The sequence below is a fragment of the Cryptomeria japonica genome, chromosome 1 (genome assembly GCF_030272615.1).
Source record: "Cryptomeria japonica chromosome 1, Sugi_1.0, whole genome shotgun sequence".
NCBI lineage: Eukaryota > Viridiplantae > Streptophyta > Pinopsida > Cupressales > Cupressaceae > Cryptomeria > Cryptomeria japonica.
In genome coordinates this window covers 298,019,246-298,038,579 of record NC_081405.1, presented here as the reverse complement: position 1 = coordinate 298,038,579, position 19,334 = coordinate 298,019,246, and the positions used below count along the sequence as shown (strand labels likewise).

General features: G+C 35.4%; 1 protein-coding gene across 1 annotated transcript in view; it reads right to left on the bottom strand.

Moving 5' to 3' along the window:
* Positions 1-19,334, bottom strand: part of LOC131046425 (vacuolar protein sorting-associated protein 41 homolog) — a 69,908-nt gene that overhangs the window by 9,896 nt on the left and 40,678 nt on the right. The window lies entirely within an intron of this gene.

The following is a 19,334-nucleotide window of genomic DNA, read 5'->3' as shown; positions in this document are numbered from 1 at the left end:
TAAGAAACATGGCATGTGATTCAAAATGTTGTTACAAAAAACTCTAAACAGATTTCTGCCAGGAGCTTTACAATATAAAACAATTAATTTTCAGATTTCATTTAAATAGAAGAAAGTGAAGAGAGAAACATCAGCATTACGATCAAAACACATTATATAAGGTGACTAAACAAGATCAAAATTAAAATGATTTAAATTCTATAAACCATAAAAGTCGGTAGTACCAGGAAAAATGAAATTGGTAATTCCCATTAGTAAATTTTGACAGGATATCCCTATGTATCCGAACCTCATGCATATATGAGTACTATAACCAAGCCAATCTTCAATAACAGCTTTGATTCTCTAGTTACAACTAACACAATGATGCACACAAGAATAGCATTCTTCTTTATATGATTCAACACCCAGGGACTGGTCTAGTTTCCGGTTTTACGACAAGAATAATCCTGCTTATCAATGACATAAGGAACTAACTTAATCATTCTACAACATGCTAACCTATTCCAACATAATACTTGACACGCCATTATATTTGTATTTAAAAGCACTGTAGTTATTGCAAATCAGAGATATCGGAATAGTGCTACAACTCAAATTTAAAGTAAGGGAATATATGGTCACAAGCATAGCCCTATAATGGTCATTGCCTCTTTCAATTCTTTTCCCTTTGAGTAAAATCATTTTCTGTATCAACCATCCATTCAATGTTCAATGACTGTCACCACCCTTGCACGTTTTGCCCCAAGGATTTCCTAAGAAAGATCCTATAGCTGCCGTTCCATTTACCAACAAATAGTATATAAAACAATAAACTATTGAGCCCTTAAAATAACCCTCTAATGGTTACTGCCTCTTTTAACCATTTACATTTGTATGAAATAAACCATTTGATGTGCAAGTCTGAACAGATGTTAATAGTCAATGATGTGGGATGAAAATACAGGCTATCATCAAATAAATTGCAAGAGATCACCAGGAAAAGATCACTACCAATCATATCAGGGATATGACAACATAAAAAGTACAACTTCAATCTCATACAAAGAAAGAGAATTGACAATAGAAAGAATATAAAAACTTTTCTGAAGAACTACTCAAAAATTGTGTCAAATATTTGTCATCGTAGCATGATTGATCTAAGGTACACTAGCCATTTTGCTACATAAGGGACGATCCTGGCTCTACAGAGAGCAAATTTCCTACAGAAGGAAAGATTTGTGTTAATGTCCACAGATGACCAATAAAGGTCAACGTCTCAGAAGAAATGACTAACAAGGAAGACACGTCACTAACAAAGATAAAAGATAGACTGGAAATAATGGCTGCCTGAATCTAAATTAGTATCCTGTCTCACTCACTTTTATTGATGAAAGATAATTATATGAAGGGCTAATTTTTACATCAAACAGCAACATCAGATCCTCTGTTGATTGGGCAAATTGCTATGTTGGCAGTACAGGTGCAGATTCAACTTCAGGTTCAGGGTTCCATTCAGGTAATTAATACATAAATAGATTATAAAACAAGAAACATATTTTATATCCATTTACATAAATATATAAGATACATAAATATAAACAAGAAACACAAATTATATTAATAGAAATATATGAAATATGAACAAATATAATATATAAAGTAAAGGAAAGAATATTACAAAGTTGCAGCCTTCAGCAGTTACAATAAGCCATCAGCAGATACATATGAGCATTTGATGAATGAAGACTGCTCCATATCGAATAATTAATTACAAAGGATTCAACGACTACAGATAGATATTTGTTCTGCCCATGACAAATATTATCAGGAGGAAGTTATAGAACTAAAGAAGAAACATAAGTAGAGCAGTATCTGTTCTGTTTGCTGCTGTATCTTCCACATTGCGGCCTAATTATAGCTTACATGCAAGTATATTGTCAAATCTTAATGTCCTCTGACAATGCATATTAAGTGCCATCATCAATCAATTAATAGCAGAATCTGGAGTCTAATTTGCAAACTGTGAAAGACCAAGTGAAGCAGCATGTATAGGAATCTCGGATACCGATTCAGAGTTTATGGTGGAAAAACTTGTCATAGATATTGCTCAGAATTCACATGTTCAAAACAAGTCTGTACCTAGACAAAAACCTACCATGGATGTTTATGAGAAGAAAATTTACAGAGCTTAACTGTAATTAATTGGTCCTAAAAAACTATTTTTTGTTTTGGGGGGGTTTACCCTGGGTACACCCAGGGTTCATCCCTGGGAGGTGGGTTCATCCTTGGCATGTCCCACACATACCTCAAGCAGAAATCATGTCGCAGTTTGTCTTCTCTTCACCCAAGTGCTTCCATTCCAGTAATTCGCACTTATATATTAAAGTCGAACCTATAAAAACTTTAATACTGTTTGGTATGAAATTCTCAGCAAAATGATAGTCGGCCCAAAATATTCACGACTGTATTTGATCCCCACATCATAAATAATTTCTGCAACACTTGGTTTATTTATCCACAATGGCAAACATCAAAATACCAACCTTCTATCGCAAAACATTGGAAATAATAAGCACAATAGTTATCCCTTATTTCTACGGCTTAAAAATAAAAAATTTGCCACTATTGAGTAACTAAGATGTAACCTTGTTACTCTTGATTCAAAGAAAGTCATATACTCTTGATTGAAAGACAGTCATATAAATATTCGATCCTTTATAATATTGACTCCCTTAATTAATCCACAGACTAATTATTTTCCTCCAATAACGCTCACACCAAAGATATGTCAAATACACATATTTCTATTGGAAGATACAAATTACCTCCAAGCTGGCAATATTCTCATTACTGCAAATTTATCTTCAAATGAAGACTTCACAAATTTGATTCAGTTGTGAACTCCGTCGTAGTCACTCCTAGGAAGAGTCAGGATTTCGTCCAACCCTTCTGCCAAATCCTGAAGGTTTCCGTCCCAAAAAATTATAAATCGTTTATCAAATCTCCAAGCATACCCTCCTTCATCCATCCTCCTTATAAAGAACTCCAAGAACCTTCTAGATCATTAAGCCAACTTGACCAACTAAAATATTAATCATATTTTGGAGAACTTTATTTCATAAAATGACATTATGATATTGTTTTATTGTTTTTTAATTAAATTAATAAATATTAAGTCATCATTAGATATTTTACTTATTTTTGACAACTTAATAAAGATCAATTTAATTAATTGTCACCTTTCAAATTGGGTACATGACAGTCCTCCTGGCTCAAACATTGCTTTTCCTCAAGCCATTCTCTGCTGCTCCACCTGGATCCCAAACTGATCTGAAATTGGATCTAGACATTAATTGCTTAAGTGAATATTCATAAATGTAAATGGGAATTTAATGTCTTAACTTAATTTAAAGTTCTTAAAAAGACATCAAAGGAATTAAATCAACAAAGATGATAGACAAAAGAGAGAAGATAGAAAAAAGAGAAGTAAACAGATTGATAATGGAGTTAGTCCTATCAGGACTACGTCTCCAGGTCCATCTCCAATGAGTGACCGATCCATTGAAAATGTTCGAAATGTAGTACAATGTTTGAAAAGAGCTCTGAAACTTGTAATACAACCCTCTTTAGCTTTTCCACAAAGTGGTAATAAGAAAATTCAACTCTAATCACCCTCCAAAAGGCTCACAAAAGGCCTACAAGGTTGATTTACAAAGAGAGAGAAAGACTGTCTAATAGGCTTTACCACAGAGAAGAAAAATCATTTCATCAAAGTCTCATATGTTCTCCAAAAGAATTCTCTCACCATTTACCACCTACCTAACTTCCCATTTTGCCCCCTTTTTATACACATAATTTACCAAATATGGTGTAAAACCATATGATTTACAATATCTCCCATATCTTCCAATTATAATACTTAATATTTGCAAATCACCTTTAATTAAGTCATATAATCTTGTTTTAAAATAACCAACCTTATAATCTTCCTAAAAATACCCGACACTTTAACTTAATGGCTCTTATAAATTGAGCCTTTAATTCTAAATATTTTGGGTTTTAGCTTTGTGATATCCAGATGGTGAATTTAGTTATTTTGTTTTGATATCATTTTATTTTATTTAGATTTTCCTTTATATAGGGAGATTGAGACCCTTTATCTTTGGTCAACTGTCATCGATATGGAATAAAATCCACCACCATTTACATCCCCGCAACCGTCGATGCCGCAATGGTAGAGAGGAAAGTGCGGAATGTGGAGGTCGGGGGTTCAAAACCTCTCGACCCCCAATATCACGATTTATATTTTTTAAATAGTATATGTGCCATATATAGTCTAGAGCACATCACGCAGCACAGTGATGAGGAGAGAGTTTAGCAAACGAAATGGTTGGGGGTTTGAATCACCCAACCTACTTTTAAACAAATCTTTTTTTTTCTCTGAGCCACCTGGATCACAAACTAAACACATAAAAACAACATACCATTCCACAGCTCCACTCTAATGCACACAGCCATGCCGAAATTTGCAACTTTGTTATCCTGAAGCATTCCCATTATCAAGCTGCTCACTAGATCCCAAAACATCACATTCTCACACCAACAAAAAGTGAAGGGATAGATGCCTCTTATCATGTCATTGATGCTCAGTGACCACTGACATCTATATGAGTTCCCAAGGATGTGATCAATGATCATCCTAAATGCAAATTCAGTTATGTCAATACACCATATGTTGCTGTTATAAACCAAGACAGCATTCTGACTGAGCACCTCACTCCAAGTGAAACAATGAGTATCTCCCATGACAAGGGATGATGGATGTTCAATAAGCCAACCTCCAAAAAGAGAAAGATGATGCAATCCTCTCCAACTCCTCCAATTAGCTATTGTCCCCAAAAGACAACTTGACATCTTTGTGGTTAACAATAAATAACAGCTGCCTAACACCAAATGTGTGGTCTACAACCCAAAGAATTAGAATTGAAGTGCTTCTTTGTATGTGTACTTCACTATACCTCGTACCAAATCTCAGCTGAGACTTATCCACCCAAAGTAAAAGCCACTTAATATGAAGAACATTGATTGTGCATTCCTCATACTTTGAAAATTGAGCAGCTTCATACTCCAAAATTCTATCAATGGTCTTCTCAAGAGAATCCAGATGCTTAAGCAAACCTGAATTAGCAATACCACCATCCATGTACACTACTACATAGGCTGATCCAAAAGATAAATGCTCCATTATGTGTGCTACCAAAAGAAATAACTCCTCAAGCTCACCACGAGTGACCAAAGGCTTAACCAAGTCCAATTCACTTACTCTACATGTGTAGGTCCAACACTAGTGGCTGATCCTCCAAATGTGTGCTCAACTATCCCATCTTCCGTTATGATATGAGCTTCAACGAATTCTCTAAAAGATGAAACTTATGAATCTCATGATGCAAAGTAGAGATCCCAATAAAATTTCCTGGATCATACCTCTTTGCTTGTTCACACACAACTACATGTTCTTCTTGCTTCCTCATCCCAAGGGGCTCATCGTTTGTATGCTCCATCTCCATGTTTTCTTTGTTTGGGCAGGCAGCCACTTTACATCCTTTGCTCTTTGTAGCCCTCCTTCACACATACTTTGTGTCTTCTTTAAATCTCATGCTGAAATGTGCAGACTCAGATCTCTTGTGGCGTAGATCCATAACAAATGCCTCATGTTTGACTCTCGAATCTCGAGTGCCAACATTGGAAATCTCCATGACAATAACATCTTCATTTATACAGGCTGCCAACTCATGATTTTGTAAAGGTAAGGAGCCGCTGTTTGAAATCAGTAAATCAGCCTTGCCATCAAAGATCTTGATCACCTCTCCTTTTATGAGTGGATGGTCATCAACAAGTGCTGGTTCAAGGGATGTCTCTAACTGCCTCAAGCTTGATCGAACCTCCATACTCTTAGCTGTCATGTTCATAAGTGTGCCATTGATTTTTGTTGTTCAAAAGTGTATACTGCACCAAAAACCATACCCCACAAGGTTGACAACTCTCCCAACTGGAGAACTGCTGTTAACAATCAGAAAATCAGAGTTTTCTGAGTTTAGGGCAGCATCATTCCCAACCGAGAAATCACCCTTTTCACGGTGAGATGTCATGACACAAGGACATCTCTTCCATTCTGAATCAAGGATAATTTCTTCCCCAATCGCACGACTATCATCCCTTAATGGCCCACAAGGAGTATAAACAATCTTTCCTCCTTTGATCATAGTTTGAGCCTTCATTGCGATTCCTTCTTTGGGAGGTTGCTCCCCAACAAAGGCTGATACAAAAGAAGCGTGCAACTGAAAATTACATGTATCTTCATCAAGGCCTTTATGTCCCCGTTGAGCTTTCCACAAATAATCTGCCCTTATTTTATGATTACCATCAATGTGACTTAGAGATGCAATAATCATGTCTTCATTTAACCTCAATTGACCTTCCAAGTGATGTGACTCTCGAGCTCTAACATCTTCAAACAAATTGTGTGATTTGTCTTCATCATCGTACCATTCAAATACAACTACCTTCACAACATCTCTTCCCAAAAACTCATGTTTTGAAAGAAGGCTATCATCATGCTCAATCAAATGATCATCAACATAAATGTGAATAGAATCGTTTACCCCATGCTCTTCTTCAACTACTGATACGAAATCAAACTGTGAGCAACCTGAGTTTCTATCTTTTACCTCGCAATTATCAACCCACTCTTGTGTGTCCTCCATGCAAGGACTGCTGGTCAAACTCAGAAAATCAGATTCATGTTCCTGTCCCTTAAAAGTGTCTTCGTTGTTCTTTATTGCATCTTCTTCCACGGTGAGTTGCTTCCTCCTAAGTGTTGGTCTGTGAGGTGTGTTCAGCTGAAAGTCACATGTTCTTCTAGCTGCCTTAGCTGTCATTAAACTAATACATACCTGCATCTCCTCAGAGCTATGTTGTTTTTTGCCTTCAACCAACTCCATGGTAAAGTATCCATGACAAACCAAACATTATCAAACTGAAGGACCTTCTTGTTGGGCAATCTCCTAGTCTCCACAATCAGCTCTCTAAGACAACATACCTCATATGATCTTGACATGTATTTCTCCAATGTAATCAGGGGTATGAAGCAAGGAAAATAAATCTCACCACATGACCAGATTTTTGTATTGCTTTCATATGTATGAGCATCATCACTATTCAAGTCACAATTTGATTCTTTACCAATAAGATGTGGAGTTGGTTCACACAATGGAACATTAGTAGGATTTATACCTCTACATAGCTGATCCGTCGATGCTGGTTTGGTCAATTCTGGCAATGCATTTTCTTCAACCTTGTAGTCGCCATGAAAACTTATGTATTCTCCACTTGTAGGTGCAATATATCCTCATATGGCTGATTTTTGTCTCTCCCATGATCATTTGTAATTTGTAGATCACAAGCAATTGATTGCTCTTTCTTTTCTATTTTTCTTCAATAGTCACTTCTAAGTTTTCTTCTTCCTTAAATATTTCTTACGGCTCTTCATTCTTCTCATTCATTTTAGTCTCTTCATCCAATCCATCTTGAGGACAATATTTTGATTCCTTATACTTAAAACTTGTGTCTTTAGGAAACTCCTCAAACCTTTTAACCTCTTTTGATTCTGGTTGAGATTCTGATCCAACATCCATTTCTTCTTTCCTTTTACTTATGTAGTACTTGTCAAAAGGTTTGGTGGCCTTGACATCCTCAGGTTCACTTGAGTATGCATCAAAGACTCTGATTATCTCCTCATTCACGGGTATGATATTTTCTATCAGGCTTAGGACTCTTGAAGTGTTAGTTGACTCTTAACCTTTTAAAATCCGTTATACCAACCAGCAATTTAAGAGGCTGCAATTTCATTTTCCCTCTCTTCCATTTCTGTAATCATCCTAAACATCCCACAGGCTGGCAGAATTTTGACTCTGATACCACTGAAATGTACCAGCTTATGAAGCAACAAAATTTCTTGACCATATATTTACCGGCAATGAATATGAGACAATGTATTAAAGAACAGGGAATCAAATATAACAACTTAAATATTCAACTGTATTATTACTTGCAAGTTCCAAAGGGTCACCCCTTCAACTTAATATAGTTTATACAACTTACAGATCAGTCTGCCAGGCTTATACTGAATGTCTGTTTGCACCTTTCAAATACAGGCCCGCTGATCCCAAACTTAGATGAATTGTCTCCAATCCTCAAGGGAAACGTTCTTATATCTATGCCTGATATTGCTTGGATTGGAAGGTGCAAGCAAGAATGTTGTTGCAGCTCTCGCACCTTATACACTTGATGGCCCCAGCACACATAGCTTCCTGAAGCACTTTGATTATCTATTGATGCTTCTGTCTGCATCTTCCTGTCTGTATGATCAATGAATGCTTATTGTAGACACCTGAACCCATGCCTTGCCAAACCGCTCGCACCAGGAATAATGACAATAGCCTTTGTGCCCATCGCAGCTTGTCTTCTCTTCAAGCAAGTACTTCCATTCCAGTAATTCGCACTTATATATTAAAGTCAAACCTATAGAAACTTTAATACTGTTTTGTATGCGATTCTCAGAAAAATGATAGTCGGACCATAATATTCACGACTATATTTGATCTCCACAATATAAATAATTTCTGCCACCTTGGTTTATTTATCCACAAAGGCAAACATCAAAATACCAACCTTCTATCGCAAAACATTGGAAATAATAAGCCTGATAGTTATCCCTTATTTCTACAGCCAAATAATAATAAATTTACCACTATTCAATAACGGAGATGTAACCTTGTTACTCTTGATTCAAAGACAGTCATATAAATATTCGATCCTTTATAATATTGACTCCCTTAATTAATCCGCGGACAAAAATTATTTTCCTCCAATAACGCTCACACCAAAGATATGTCAGATACACATATTTCTATTGGACGATACAGATTACCTCCAAGCTGCCAATATTCTCTTTACTGCAAATTTGTCTTCAAATGAAGACTTCACAAATTTGATTCAGTTGTGAAATCCGTCACGAGTCACTCCCAGGAAGAGTCAAGTTTTCATCCAACCCTTCTACCAACTCTTGAAGGTTTCCGTCCCTAGAAATTATAAATCGTTTATCAAATCTCCAAGCATGCCCTCCTTCCTTTATCCATCCTCCTTATAAAGAACTCCAAGAAGCTTCTAGATCATTAGGCCAATTTGGCCAACTAAAATATTAATCATATTTTGGAGAACTTTATTTAATAAAGTGACATTATGATATTGTTTTATTGTTTAATAAATATTAAGTCATCATTAGACATTTTACTTATTTTTGACAACTTAATAAAAATCAATTTAATTAATTGTCACCTTTGAAATTGGGGACATGACACCACCAACTTTTTGTTGTTATATGGAGCCTAATCAGAATTGGAGGCTAAATTTTCCCTACTACTATCAGCGTGGTTTCCCCCCATATTTTTTATGGCGGTTTGGGGGCAGCGCCTCCAAGATGGGGTCAAGGGGCAGCGCCCCTAGCGCATTCCCTGTCACGATACAGGGCAGGGTTGAGGGGCAGCACCTCGTGAGGCCAAAAAGACTAATTATTTTATAAAGGCGTCGGGTGTTATTTTTCTATTCGCTGACATGTTGTAACCCTAATTTTGTAACCAACATAAGTCTCGATAAAAAGACTAAGGGTTAGGGTTTTCTGTAGAGAATTTTGTAGCGGTATTGGGTAGCAAGGGATTGCTGGTTGTTATCTGTTCCATTTACTAGATAATAATATTGGAGTCTTTGTTTGGTGGACGTAGCCCGAGTTTGGGTGAACCATGTTAAAATTGTCTCTCCTCTGTTATTATTTCTGTGTTTTTCATTCCTATGTTTAATATTTATCTGCATATAATTGATATTTTCTGCATGCAATTCCTAACACTTTTGCGCAAGGCTGGGTCTGATATGCACTCAAGGCTAGCAAGGACGTGTAACTTAAGATTGCCTAAGTCCTAAAAGGCCCTCTTGTGGCATGCATGAACTAATCCTTCTTGACTTGTACAAAATTGTGCACAACACCCTTTATGATTCGCTCAAGACAATTATGCACACCAATCTTTCAAGAGCGCCCGGTGATTGGGAGGGGTAAGGTAGAGATCATTATGTGCGCACAAGACCCCAAAATGTGCGTTACTTCATGCTAGTGCAGATACCCTTCTTGGATACACTCTCACACACTTAGGGTTGGCAATTTATTAAAGTCGCTCACATTCTCTCATATGCGTTCAACTTTCAATACAAAGCGATATGAGGAATGTGCTCATTGCAAGATTATCCTTCTTATGCTCTCATAAAGATAGGTTATGCAGAAGAGCCTTTGAAATTGGCCCAAGCTTGATGCAAGGCATCACCTCAAAACGCCCATGTACTTGGACTTGTGCAAATTACCCCCAAAATCCCGCCCATCTTGGTGTAGTGAAGGGTAGAAACTCTACTTAGGGTGATGTTATGTAAGCCTATCCCCCAGCTCTGCCCAATATTTTTGTGCAAATTAACAGATCATTTGTGCTCCTCACCAAGCTATTCAAGCAAGATGTCTATATGCGCCCAAGTAAGAGCAACTTTCAAAATTGTCTAAGTTTATTTTTGCTCTTTCAAGGCATGTTTTGTGCAACACAACCCTTGCATCCCGCCAATGCAATACCACCCATCCTATGCACTCAAGCTCTAGGATGTATGCAAGCCAACCCTTAAGATGCGCTCGTTAGGTAGTGCAAGCAGGCCTCTCAAACCTGCTGTGCAGGGTTAAGCCTCATATGTGCCCAAGGGGAGGTATTGTTCAGATCTGAAAGCAGAGAATCAGACCTAAACATTTGAAAATCAGACCTTACTTGTACAAACAGATCCCTCAAGGCCGCTCAGCTCCAACTTTGTGCAGGCATACACATGAATTCCACCCAGCCAAGGAAGTTTATGCAGGCCTACACTTACAATCCGCCCATGGGGAGTGGTGAGCCAACAAAATCCGATCTTAAGGAGGTTATTTTAGATCTCAAGGCACTAGACTCAAACCTTCAAACTTGAAAATCACACCCTAAAAGGAGATAAAATCAGACCTGCAACATACAAATCAGACCTAGAATACGATGGCAGAGCAGAATAAAGTTTGAGGTATGAATTGAATGACTAAGTAATGATGCAGCCCTACATTTATACCTTTCAAAGAGTGAAAAATTCAATTGGAGTGCCCTAGCCAACCTGGTCATAAAAAGAGGAAAAAACAAATCAATTTGAATATCAGACAGAACCGACTCAGCGAGGCATGTGATCAGCACTCAAGAAATTGTGCCAAGGGACCCCAATAATGCGCTCTCCCTTATGCATATGAGCCCCCCTTAAACCCACTCTAGTTGAGGTATGCATGTTGGCCCTAATTGAAGAGTGAATTCAGATTTTGGAAGGACAAAATAAGTGGCTTCAAAAATCTATGTCGGCAATTATGGAGAAGAATTGTGCAAGTGCAATCAAGCAAATAGTTTCAGCAGAATTAAGCAAAGTTAGAAAGTCGACTTGATCATCTAGATGATGCAATTTGGTAATATGCCCCAACTTCATCATATCAGGCAATTGGATAATGTTGAGTATCAAGAGATATTGCTCAACCACAAACACTTCATGATGATCTACAAGGATCAGGCTGAGGTGGCATCCCATTCATCATCAAGCCAATCAGGAGATTCCAAGACAACTTGTCCAAGTACATTGAACCTAACTCATCTCATGAAGGAGCAAGTGACACGACATTACTTTGGAGATTGTTCCACATACCTAACCTCATTCCTAATTGGTGCACATTCAAAGGACATGTGTCCAATTTATTGTAATTATTTCATTGGTTGAAGGCAGTTAGTTGTAACTAACCCTAAAAAGGTTTCATTTTGTAAATTCGGTCGTTGATCTTGAATCAATCTGAGCTCTGTATATGGCTTAGTTCTCTCATTTGTAAAGGTAAATAGTTGTTAGATAGCAATTAGCAATAGAGTGGGAGGAGGAAACTCAAAGTTGTTGCTATAACTTGTTGGAGTTAATACATGATTTTCAATGAAGCATGGTGGATTTCTATGTGTCGTTTCCACATGTTGCATGGTTTCTTGTTACTTCTCAAATTTAGATAAAGTTCATTGATTATAATGGACAAATGCAATGGTAATTGATGGAATCCCAATGCATACCATTTGTAATTTGTTGACTGTAAGTTGCAATGTTTGATTAGTCTAAACCTCATTAAGCACTAGTTCGATTGTGGATATTCACTTGGACTGCACCAGTATTGGGTGTTTGAATGAATGTTCATAATATGAAAACCCTTTGTTATCCTTTGGAGATCGCATCAGGTTTTGTGTAGTTGTTTCTACATGATGGAAATGTTGTCATTGATGTCAAAGATGATTAGTTAAGGAATTGGATAGTTGTGATTTACATAAAAGAGCTTAATACACAATCCAAATGGAAATGCTATCGTCAAAGGTACAAAGACAATATTATCATTAATGACATGTGTTCGTCATTGATATCTACTTACCATGTTAAGAGTCATATTGATAATATGCAGAAGGCAGTTAATGAGAGAATAACGAGAGAAGGCATCATAAGAGTACAGTGATTTAATTAAAGAGAAATGATCAGCAATGGGAGTCTTAACTATATAAAGACACACAGGATCATCTACTAAACCTTGGAAGACAGCGGTGTAGCAAGTGATGGAGAAAGATAAATATCAGTGTTGTGGTGACTGAAAAAGACATTACGTGCTGGCACATCGTCCCAATTCTCTTGTTTGTGGTTGAAGTCACTTATGAGATGAATTTCAGCGATTAGGAGTTATAAGACAAAAGCTACAAGTTGTTTACAAGGAAGAATGTACAGACAAAGGAATTACATGCAATTATAATATGCAGCATGTAAAGACAAAATTTTCAACAATCTCATTAAGAGACCGTGTTTACTTAAGGCAGCATGTACAGACAAAATTTTCAACAATCTCATTAAGAGACCGTGTTTACTTAAGGCAGCACTTTCATTGGTGCACCAGCCGGGAATAGAGGTTCGTTATCACAGGGAGAAAGTATTCTTCAACGATTAAGCAACTGACAAAGAATAGAGATTGTTAAGAGAATTGCAGACTTCAGTATATAGAACATATGATCAGGCGGTCAAAGAACATTAAGGGAGCAAAGATTATTTAAACAAAAAAAGAGAACAGACAACATATGGAAGATCATACTTCTGATTTTATTTCCTGGCAGATTATGGTTTCGTTGCAAATAACAAAGTTGAGTCAATACAAGGTCCACAGTATTACTGTAATACGTAGCAGATCATTAGTAAACCAAACCGACAATGGTGAATGATTATCGTGGGTCTATGAGATTTATTGCTGATATGAATTATAAGGCGCAGCACTCATTATCTTTGACAGACTCAAAAGATTATAAATAATTATCGATTCACTTAGCGGCGGTTCTGATCGATTCATAATTATCAATCATTATGTGGAAGAATCGATTATAATAAAAGACTTCTAATTCAATTTGAAGACAGCAATTCATGTTATATAATGCAGTGATCAGATTAAGAACACCAGAAAGGACTACGGGAGAAGAAATCGAAGAATTGGGCAAGAAGCGATAAGTAAAAGAAAAAGGAGACAGGGATGTGTACTGTCAGGCAAAGATAGTGCGATGAAGATTAGATAATAGAGAGTCGATTTACTTGTGAAATGAACATGAACTAACCACGACATTGACAAACACAATAATAATAAGTTTATATTTGCAGTGAACAAAATTACTATAATACGATATGTATCAAGAAAATAACACAATATGATTAATACATATTAGTGGAATCATGATTATTCATGAAGTGATTATGATAGCAGGAGAAAGTCGACTTCATTATATGCCGACTTTATAGCAGGAGAAAGTCGACTTCATTATATGCCGACTTTATTGAGAATGAAGTATGAAAGAAGATGTGACTATGTTAGAAGATAGCACACATATTCGACTCTCCAATAATAATGAAAGTCAAAGTGTTTTAGCCGTGAGAGAGATTTTAAAAGTAGTTGACTATGTGGATTTCATAAGAGAAACTACGATGGGATTAGAAGTTTTGAAAATCAATATTTATTTCAGATTCCCATGTTTGACGTCCAAGATAAAAACATTAAAAAGAAAGTTCCGAATGATATAACAAATAGTTATTATAACTAAGAGAAACAATGGAAGCTTAAAGGGCGCGATTCACTTTGAACTAATATAATTTGTTATTATTACAAAAAAACAACTCCTTTCGAAAGAGTCATTCTCTCCAGGAAAGAAGATATTAAATAGAGAACAATTTTATGAAAGGAGTGAGCGTGCGTGTATATAATAAAAGAAGATCTTTCTGTAAAAGTGGTGTACGTGTAGTGTGAATAAAGAGATTTTTATTAGAATATCATATACTTGCAGCAGTATTGTGAAATGTGTTAAAATATATATATATATATATATATAAGTTAGCTGTTATATCCCAGAAGGTCTGAAGTAGAAGAGCAGACTATGATCATACATATTACAGTGATATTTTAAGGTATAGTAGTGTGAAGACTAAGTGTGTGGTGTGTGTGAAGAATATAATTCTGAAATTATTTTTCAGACTGAGAAAAGTATGTGAGTGGCTGTGTATATACATATTTTGAAGACAATCATATTTGTGTACCAGATAATGGGAAGGTTGTAAATGAAGATATTGTACCAGGTTTATATGACGATATAGTAGTAAGTTTCAAGAGAAGTACATCTACATATTTGGTGAGTAAAGATTTGATCAGAATGTTGCAGATCATAAGTAAGAAATTGTGGCAGATCTATAGAAGGAATTAATGTGAAGATATTAAAGAGGAAGACTGTGATCTCGTTGAGATAAAATTGTGATCAACATTATAGATGGTATTGTTGCAAATTTATAGCAGATTTGATGAAAAGGATAAAAAAGTTTTATAGCAGATTTGTGGAAGAGTACTTAGCAGATTTTAAAGAAGAATGTATAACAGATTTCTGAAGAAAATATCTCAAATTTAGGAAGAGATCATAGAAGGTCAGAAGAAGACAATATAGCAGACTTGTGTAAGAAATCCACAGTAATCCATCATCAGTTGGTACAGCAACATTGTAAAGGTGGAAAATCAGATATATGTGAAGTGGGTTGGTGCTCACAGATTTTGAAGTGGGAGTTGGTGCTCACAAAATTCAGAAGTGGGAATTGGTGCTTCTAGTGGGTTGGTGCTCACAAAATTCAGAAGTGGGAATTGGTGCTTCCAGTGGGTTGGTGCTCACGAAATCAGATTTGGGAGTTGGTGCTTCCAGTGGGTTGGTGCTCACAAACAGAGTTAGGGGTTGGTGCCTACGAAATGTTGTAAAAGAAGAAATATATAAAAACATCGATTTACCGTGGTTTTCTCGCTTAAGGGTTTCCACGTATATATCTTGTGTTCTACTTGTGTTCATATCATTTAGATCACATATGAATGTTGGTGTGCAATGAATATGTTAATGAGATAAGTTATATACTTGTGATTGAAGTTGAAAAAGTATAAATTGGTAAAAGATTGTTGTTATACTGATTCACACACCCCCCCCTCAGTATAACAATGTGCTCTTCACTACATGGTGAAGCAAGGCTTGATTATGGAATCCATCTATCAAGGCATCATCCTTTATCATCATTGTCCTTAGGACTTTACATTAGCATAGATTAGTATCTCTTAACCCTTATCTCGTTTTGTCTTTATTTTCCAAGCAAGTTAGTATAGATTCCACGGTCCAGCAATGTTCATAAACGTAAGTCCCCATGTGATTACTAGCAAGATCACATCAAACACACTGAATCTATCCCAAGCATGAATTCGATTGTTTGCATTATAAACCTTGGAGTTGTCTCATTTGGTCACATTGCTTAGCATATAAGGTTTCTTTGTTCAAGTGAGGATAGAATACTTGGTATTTTATTCTATGTTCGAGGTGTCCTAAAAAACACATCAACAATATCTTGTGCATTCAGTACAGGTCCCAATCTAATAAGAGTTTGCCTACGGGTATAGTTAAAGAAATAGTATAAATTAACACACAACATTTATTTTCCTTTACAAAGGCATAATATCATATTATTTAAATAAAATGCAAAGCAACACAGAATGGAATATTGGGGGCCCTTTATGGTAATCATGCTTTGTCTCAGCCGACATAATTAGTCTCAATTGGAAGACTACAAAAGTAAGAGTAACACCTTGCTGTTTAAGCAAATCTAGTACTTGTGCACTCTTCAATCAATCTTTAGTCCTTTATTCGTTTATATTTTATTTCTAATCCTATTCATTCAATCATCGATCCATCGAATTTTTCTATAAGGATAAGGTGTGCAGCACCCTTCATTAAAAGCTAAGTCACAAGGTTCGAATTCAAGTTCGTGTTCAGCAAACAATAAAATTTGGATGAAGTTTGACGAGAAAAAAATTTTTAAAAAAATCAACATTAAATTCAGCTTATATAATTTTATTTTATTTTTTTAAATATACATAATATATCCACAACAAAAATAGTTTTAAAACATATAAAATATTTTAAATAATTATATTGTATTTCAAATTACAAGGGTGGAGGAAAAAACAATATCTATTGTCAATGGTGCATTAGAACCAACAAATAAAATGATTAAATAACATTTTACTTACTCATTTTATTATACATGTACTTATCTTTAATTGACCTCAATATAAATCATGTGTGTTTTCAAATAAAATGATTAAATAACATTTTACTTACTCATTTTATTATAGCATGTACATAGCTTTAATTGACCTCAATACAAATCATGTCTGTTTTCAAATCAAATTTTAATTTTAGCAATTGAAAAAAATTAATTACACGTCATGTCACTATAAAGTTAACAAAACAACGTGCCAAGCATCCAATTGGTAGCCCATCTCAAACTTTTCTCTTGGATCTCTCTCGAAACCTCCTATGGGCTTTAGAAACTTTTCATCTTGTATTTCCATTTGATAAGAAAATTTAATCGACATATATGATTTAGTGTATTGCAACTATTACTGTGTTCATGTTTTATTAAGTTCCGCAAATTCAACATGTGGCTTCCAACTTCTTTGACACCATTTTCCGAGAGACCTGAGCATATCGAAGTGCAACATGTTCGTGTCTTCCCATTTTGTCTAGCCCATAGGTCGACATTATTCGTATAGCTCTTTATTTATTTTTTGCCAAGCTTAAAAATTCGTCACAACTATTTGTATCACCCTTTATCTTTTCGCCTTCGTGTCTTTCGCCTTGCGCTTTGAGACTTGTCACGCAGTCATGCCTAAACAAACTCCTTTGCAAAAAATATAAACTTTGCCCTAGCCGCTTGCCTTTTCTGGTACAAATTTAAACTCGAACTTTGACAAATTTCATACCTTCGTTAAATGTTCGCCGAATTTCAAACTTCAAGCAAGAAATTCGGCGAATGCTATGATAGAGTAAATGTATGATATATTTAATATTATATATAAAAAATTTAAAAATATTTATATATATTATGTTATATTTATATTTACTACTTATCTATATTTATTTAATATTTATCTATAATTATTCAAATATATGTTTACTATTTTATCTATCTCTATAATTTGACATTGAGTATTTTTCATTTTTCCAAATTATGAACGAGGTGTTTAAATATTCTATTTATTGGCAATTATGTGTATCACTATTCTTATAACTTATATAATGTATAATATATTCACATACCCATACCCAAAGAAAAAAAATTGGCATACCGTCATACCGAATTCTAGATCCCATGCCCGCACACGTACCCGAATCGGCACTTAGTTGTAAATATAGATAGTGAGTACTATTTGGAATGAGCTGGCTAATTTTTTCCTTGTAATGTTATCAAATGTTTGACAAAATGTCCAATGTTTAAAATTTTCAAAACAATAGACTAGTTAAAATCTTCACTTAAAAACCTTTATGACAATTTGAAGACAAATCACTAGTATTGTATCAAATTATATCACTATATTCTATTGACTCTTATTTTTGTTTATAATAATTCACCAATGACTCACAGATATGCATAGCATTATGACATGAAATAATGTTTGCTATTCAAATATAAATGGAGGTCTTTAAATTTTTTTTATTTAACAAATATCATTACCTTTTACTTAAGTTGTGTTGACTTTTGCTGATAGGATGCTTGTTAGTTGTGACTTCTTTTGACCCTTCATAGTCCTTATTTCACACAACTCTATTAAAATGGAGCAATACCTTTTTTTTGATATTCTAATACTTTCAACAGCAGGTTGAAGGTGCTCTAGAGTCCTATTTGTATGAGTTGATTGGTGACTCTTCAACACCACCAGAATCCCTGCAAGAACAAAGCAACTTCTACAAGAGAGAAAATGGAAAGAATAGCTTGCTTCATTATGCAAAATTGATTGATTAACGAGGAAATATTACAATGAGATGGCCTTGCTTATAAAGGCAATGTGTGATGTAGTGTGAACAACTAACATGGCACAAATATTAAATGCCTAGGTAATTAAAAGCGAACAAAAGTCATAAAAATAAGATATGATGTGTCTTATCTAGACAACTAAGACTTCTCGAATGACACCTAAGACCTACTAGTAACTAGCTATGTATAACACCTTACTAGGTACAAAACCTTATTCATACCAACACTATTGACATTGAAACACCTGTAAAGACACTCCTACAAACATAGAGCTCTTCAATAAGGTGAGCAATCACTTTTTAAACTTCCAAACATTATTCAAGGTTGGACAATGGGATATGACTGTCCTAAAGATAATAGGGTTCCTCCCAAAAACAGACTAGGATGGCATGTGAACATTCCCACACCCCTTTTAACATGGCACAAGTCTTAGAAATGGCGGCTGGGCATTTTTTAATGTGTCACTACTTTTTTGAGCTTCATAAATCTCACCAATTTCCCTTGTATCAAAGAAATAACTTTTGTATTTATATTTCTGAAAGTTTAAACTGGTTAGAGCTACAACACAATATCTAGAAAGTCTTCAATACCAAAATAGCTATTACACCCTGACGATCCAATATTTAAATCTTTGTAATCACCAAATTAAGTGCATCTATGAATCCACCAAGACTTTGCTAGGGGGCTTTTTGTCCCCGAAACCAATTTTGTCATAAGGTTTTCATTCTAAGGCAAAAGATGAAGTACGGCTCACCTCTCCACACTAGGGT